At 33.2% G+C, this 6,338-nt stretch overlaps 1 long non-coding RNA gene across 4 annotated transcripts; it reads right to left on the reverse strand.

The window, feature by feature from the left end:
• Nucleotides 1–1,547: 1,547 nt before the first annotated feature.
• On the reverse strand, nt 1,548–5,756 carry LOC136233941 (uncharacterized). Of its 4 annotated transcripts, none has more exons than XR_010690993.1 (5): nt 5,383–5,756; nt 5,105–5,272; nt 4,844–4,963; nt 3,736–4,238; nt 1,548–1,671 (listed from the first exon to the last, which is right to left on the reverse strand). It is a non-coding gene; the product is annotated as an uncharacterized lncRNA (long non-coding RNA). The 4 variants fall into 4 exon arrangements; XR_010690992.1 differs by having other exon boundaries at nt 3,736–4,226; nt 4,844–5,017; XR_010690991.1 differs by having other exon boundaries at nt 4,844–5,017.
• Between the last annotated feature and the right edge of the window lie 582 nt (nt 5,757–6,338).

Consider the following 6,338-nt stretch of genomic DNA (forward strand, 5'->3'; position numbering starts at 1 on the left):
AAAAATGGTTTTTGACCAACATCTTTATTTGTATATTTCAAGCTTACTTACTGCCATCAACTGAAGAAATAATAAACTAATTCGGAAGAATACTAAAGAAAAACTTCAACCAAAACTCTAAAACCAAATGAAATCAAGTATGAAAACGAACTCCTATTTTAATTACCTTTTATTTAATGATACGGGTTCAACAAAGTTGGCAAGATAAATTGATACCTAGTAAAGATGGGAGCCGTGCTGGAAGGCACTTGGAGTAACAGTTGGCAAGATAAAATCTAATTCAAAAACCTTATAACCAAAATGATGACTCAAGCTATGAAACCGGACTATTTCAACGACCATTGACTAGGTCGTGGAAAATAAATATGGACAGTTCATAAAAAGATGGTATGTCAGGTTCTGCGTCCATTATCTAGCACTAACATTGCAACTCCATTTGTGGGGTTTGCGAATCTCTAGGGGAGCAAGAAGTTGACTATGTGGAAGCAAATGAGGCCTTGAATGCCTTAAATATGGCACTTAGCCCTCAACTAATGGTTATGAGGCAACCATCCACTCATATTTTGTTGGACATAGATTATAAAAATATGGTGGAATGGATTAAGGGTAAAGGGAGACAGTGTGAAAGTTGCAAGAATATTATATGAAGGATAATAAAAAAAATAGCATTTGTTAATGTTGAGATTGGTCATAATTGTCTTCAAAACATGAAGCCACATTGCCACCTAGAACAATGCAATTTTTTTTTATAAGCATCGTGAATTTTATTGAATACATTAGAAGAGGACAAACTTTGTACACCTAGTTATAATTATTTTACAAACCATTTTACTTTTTATTTAAGACATTTATAACTAGGTGTACAAAGTTGGTCCTCTTCTAATGTATTCAATAAAATTCACGATGTTTAGAAAAAAAAATTGCATTGTTCTAGGTGGCAATGTGGCTTCATGTTTTGAAGACAATTATGACCAATCTCATAATTTAGCAAATCCTGTTTTTTTATTATCCTTCATATAATATTCTTGCAACTTTCACACGGTCTCCCTTTACCCTTAATCCATTCCACCATATTTTTATAATCCATGTCCAACAAAATAGGAGTGGATGGTTGCCTCATAAACACTAGTTGAGGGCTAAGTGCCATATTTAAGATATTCAAGGCCAAATTTGCTTCCACATAGTCAACTTCTTAGTCCCCTAGAGATTTGCAAACCCCACAAACGGAGTTGCAATTTTTGTCATAGATAATGGACGCAAAACTTGACATACCATCTTTTTATGAACCATCCCTATTTATTTTCCACGACCTAGTTGAGGGCCGTTGAAATAGTCTCACTTCATACATTGAGTCATCACTTCTAAACATCTCAGCTCCATTGTACAATCTTCCAACCTTATCATGCAATGATATCTAAAAAAACAAATAAAACACAATAAAGATCTAGCACCTAAGAAGATAAAACCAAAGTTGACAAATACATACCTCAAAGTTATGTTGATTGAAGTCGTTTTGAACCAATAATTTATCCAAACCATTTGGGAAATTGAATTTTGGATGGACATCATATGATGGAGAATCTCCTTGTTGTGAAAGGAATTTCTTACCATGGAGGAGGATGAACTGATTGCACCATAGATAATCAACGACTTTCCTAAGTAGAGAATTATCTATATACAATTGTATATCATCAAAAAAATAATAAACATTACAAAAAAAAAAGAAAAAAAAATATATGTAATAACCATTTTTTCGTATATGTTTATCTATCAACCCGAAATGTAAATGAAGAATTCACACGGATTTAGCCTTAACTTTATTTCCTTATCATAGAGTTTTTGCCTTTTAACTCCTTTTCCTTTTTAGGATTATAAACTCTATATAAACAGAGCTTCTCTAAATGCATAATATTATTTTACTTTGTGGGACTAGATCCATGACAATATATTTTACAAATAGGAACAAAAGAGTATGTTTAAAGAGTCACTGAAGCTTGACCTATCATATTGTTGTTTTTCTTGGCAAGGTTTGGCTTTACTTCTACTTACTCAAATCTTATTCACCTATGCATAGCATAACTAGTTCTAGCTTATAGCATTATATATTCACTTAAGTGAACCCAAATGAAATATTTAATTAATAATTGGATAAGACGATTAATAGAAATAAAAGTAGTTATACATAAGAGACTGTGTATAGGTTGAATCTTAAAACATATGTTCAATATTACATTAAAGACAAAGGAAAACCCTCAACTCACCCATTCGAACCCATGACCTCTAAAGTGACAAGTAAAGTCACAACCAACAGACTAAGAGGTTCACCACAAATACATTAAAAGTTAGAAAGGTATTAAAGTATGAGCATTTACATTTGCATTTGTATTAACATATTTATGAAACATTTTGGACTGAAAATATTAGTTTAGGAACTAAACATGAAACTTGTCATATCACCACATCACTCAAATAACTTAGCATATTTACATATCTATGATTACGGAACAATATTAGCAATTTTGGTTGTTCCGAACGTGTTGAATTGGATAACTAGACAATGCATCTATGAATCTTGATTGTGAAGCAGATAGTTAGAGAATGTAACTTCCAAGAGAATGATTGCACAGCATAGCTCGGGAATGTGATGGCTCCTTTCGAAAATTCTTCTCGCGAATTCAAGTGATTTAGAGAATGTGACGGCCAAAACAATAGTTGTACAACAGAGTTGGAGAATGTGATGTGCATGTTGTGGAAAAGGTTACACGAAAAAGGGATATTAGCAAGCATATAAAATACACTTATTAAAATTAAATTGTCAATACTTTTAATAATAGTAAATTCTACTATTATTTAATTAATAAACAAAACATTTTTTTATTAACTTGGCCTTATACATCCTCAGCTCCCTGAAGTTATCCAAAAACTGCAACTGGCTCCTAGACTCCAAAATGTTGCAACTAACCCTATCAACTTGTTTATTTGAAACAAATATCACATCAAATGGCACATGGCAGCGTGTGATTGGTAGTGTGCGTTAGTTGCAACTTTTTCAAGTTCCAATCCCGCGCTGCCATGTGGTATGTGACGAGCTATTTGTCTTAAATAAGCGAGTTGCGGGTTAGTTGAAACATTTTGAAGTTTAGGAGTAAGTTGCGTTTTTTGGGCAACTTATGGGGGCCGGAGATATATTATGCCTATTAGGTTTTACAAAAAAATTCTCATTGACTAAACTAAACCCCCTGAAATTGTAGTAGAAAAAACTAAATACTACTTCTAGTGCCCCAAATTATCACTACCTCTTTTGGTTCATAATAACAATAAGCATAGATGAGGTGATTAGCTAAATAGATAATTTCTAACTTTTTCATCAATTGGAAGTATAATTGGCCCTATAATGATAGCATATGGACTTTAAAAATAAACTTCTAGATGAGTAGGGAAACAATTATAAATGAAAATTTGGCCACACATGCAATTTACTTGTTCAAATATTATTACACACAAACCCAACTTGCATTTAAAGATCAAAGGAAATTACTATGTACTATTTAAAGCACAGTTTATGGTCTATTTTAAAACATCAAAATTGCAGATGAGGCACCACTGTATAGTAAGTAGATGAGCATAAATCCACACAATCACTATGGCAAATATTACAGGAAATTATCAAAAACATTTTTTACAAAAAACGCTGCGAACATATGAATAATTGAAGAACAAATTTGAAACACTAACCAAATTGCAACATGTTGATCACTTAGGCATCCTGTAATTGGAACACCACTAAGTAGCAAACCTTGGAAATCTCTCCAATAATCTCAGAGTTTTTGGGGAGAATCGCAGCAGGAATGTTCAAAGCTTTCAATGTTCCTTAATTTCATTCAAGAGTTTTTATATTCATCAGCATAGTTCGAGATGCATTAGAGGCATGAGTGACATGCAAGCCACCTTTTACTCCGCTGGTTAAATTACTGATTAACCAGGTTCATTCTCTTCCATTGCAGCCTCCTTTGGAGACTCTTGCTTTATATCAGAAGAGACATCCATAATTTTCAAATCATTAGAAGCCAATGAAAATGAAAAAAGATCCATAAGAGTTATCTCATCTGCTACTGATTTCCTGATTTCTCCACCAGAGACATCTTCAGCTACAGCTCTATCTTCCTTATCCTCTACATCCATCTCTGTTATACACCCATCTGTCAGAACATGTTCTGAACCTCTAACTGCATCCAAATCTGATTTATAATTAAAATTAGAAAACATCAAGTAAAACGAATAAATAACATCCTCCCAGTTCTCACAAATCTCACAAATGATGGAAAAGATGAGCATATAATCTGGATAGAAAATATGACCTTTTCAGGTTCCAAGATTAAATCAGCATCAAGTGAACACCAAATGAATTAGCTTGCAAGTTCAATATGATGAAGTTTCTGATTTAGAGGCCAATCTAATACAAATGTCTCCACGTTATGTCAAGTCAGCTTATTACATATTTTCAAATATAACACACTTGCTATCTTATGAAATAAAAAAATAAAAAAAACAAATATATAATTTTCATAGACTATTGAAGCTTAGGGAATTTCAGGACACAATGAAACTTTTGTGGTGTTTTTAAAACTTAATGAAAAGTTTAAGGACAACCAATTTATTTTAATCCTTACCCAGCACCCCATATTCCTAGCAATAATGTCCGGTCCAAATAATTTTTACAATTGACAAACTTTTAAATCGAGATATATTCCAACGTGGTATGAATTTAAGGAAGAGTACATAATAGAACACGATGACTCCAAACCGAAACCAAGATGAATCAGTTATAAACAATGAATCATACCAAGGTTGCTGAGTTGGTCTACGGTTTCCTGCCCAATGGAACGCTCCAACTTCAGCAGCTTGAGGACCCGAACAGCTTGAGGACCCCAGCAGCTATTCCACCCATTGCATCAACTTCAGACTTGCACAATAAAGAAATATTTTGGAGGTCATCCTTAGTTACAACAGCCTCAATCTACAAAATATATTATCATAATGCAGAATCCTCCCAATCGAAATAAGAGGAAATAATAAGATATTGGAAAGTCTCAAACTCAGTTACCGGTTTCTTGATTGAGAATTTCAAGTTTTCCACCACCCATGTAGCCATTTCATTTTCATTTTCAAGATTTATCCCACCACATGCCTTTACTTGTACAGTCCCATTATTAGGCAGTGAAATCTCCCTTTCCCCTTTTGACTTCAAGATCTGTAAGCCCTCCATTCCAACCTACATACACATTATACAATCACAAATAGCAAGAAGAGACAAAGAGAGATAAGTAGACTATTGACGTAACATGCCCTAAGTTTAGAATCATCAAGATTAGAAGGAATTACCTATGTTGTACTGTGACACCAACCACAGCACAATCAACCACCAACTGAAAGGAAGACTGGAAGAAACAAGGTTTGAGAGGAAGGGATAGTTAGATCTGCCATGCTTCAAGACCCAATTTTGCAAAAGATCCACAACACATCTCAAGTTTCTTTAGACTAGACATTGTATTTGCTATCACCATAGCCTCACTATCATCAACTTTCTTAAACATGGCAAAGCTCAAGTTTCTTCTCACATCAATTAGGGCTTTACAATTGTTCCCAAATTCTCCAATCCCTTTGCTAGTGATATTAAAACAAAAACTAATATCTAACACACTTAAATTCACTAGTGAATTAGCATGTTTTTCCACCATTTTGTCCGTCACTTCACTCATTGGAATTTTTAGCACCTTCAAGTTTGTCCCCTGCAAATACAGAAAACAGATAGATTCATGTAAGTAAATCACATGTTTATGTTCAAGAGAAAGAAATGAATCCACAAAGTCAAAATCTAATTTTTCCTTATTAGACAAATGTTAATTTTCAGCACTTCACTCATTGGAATTTTCATCACCTTTAGGTTTCCCCCCTACAGATACAGAAAACACAAAACGTATAGATAGATTCATGTATGTAAATCAAATGTTTATGTCCAGGAGAAAGAAAAGAATCTATAAAGTCAAAATCTAATTTTTCCTTATTAGGGAATAACTTTAATTCAAAGATAAAATATAAGGAAAGTCCAAAATATGCCAAAATTAGTTTAAATATATTCTTTAACATTAAACTAAATGAACAATCGATTGCCTATCTCTGAAATTAAAATGGATTTTTCTTGACTGTCATAATATCAATAAAGATATCTCAAATCAAAGGAAGCATTTTTAAACATTCAAACAGCACAAAAAATAGGAAAAAAATTTAATCAATTACCAGTTAGCAGCGTAAACGAAGCCATGATTTCCAAGCTTGGT

The sequence above is a fragment of the Euphorbia lathyris genome, chromosome 6, assembly GCF_963576675.1.
Source record: "Euphorbia lathyris chromosome 6, ddEupLath1.1, whole genome shotgun sequence".
NCBI classification, from domain to species: domain Eukaryota; kingdom Viridiplantae; phylum Streptophyta; class Magnoliopsida; order Malpighiales; family Euphorbiaceae; genus Euphorbia; species Euphorbia lathyris.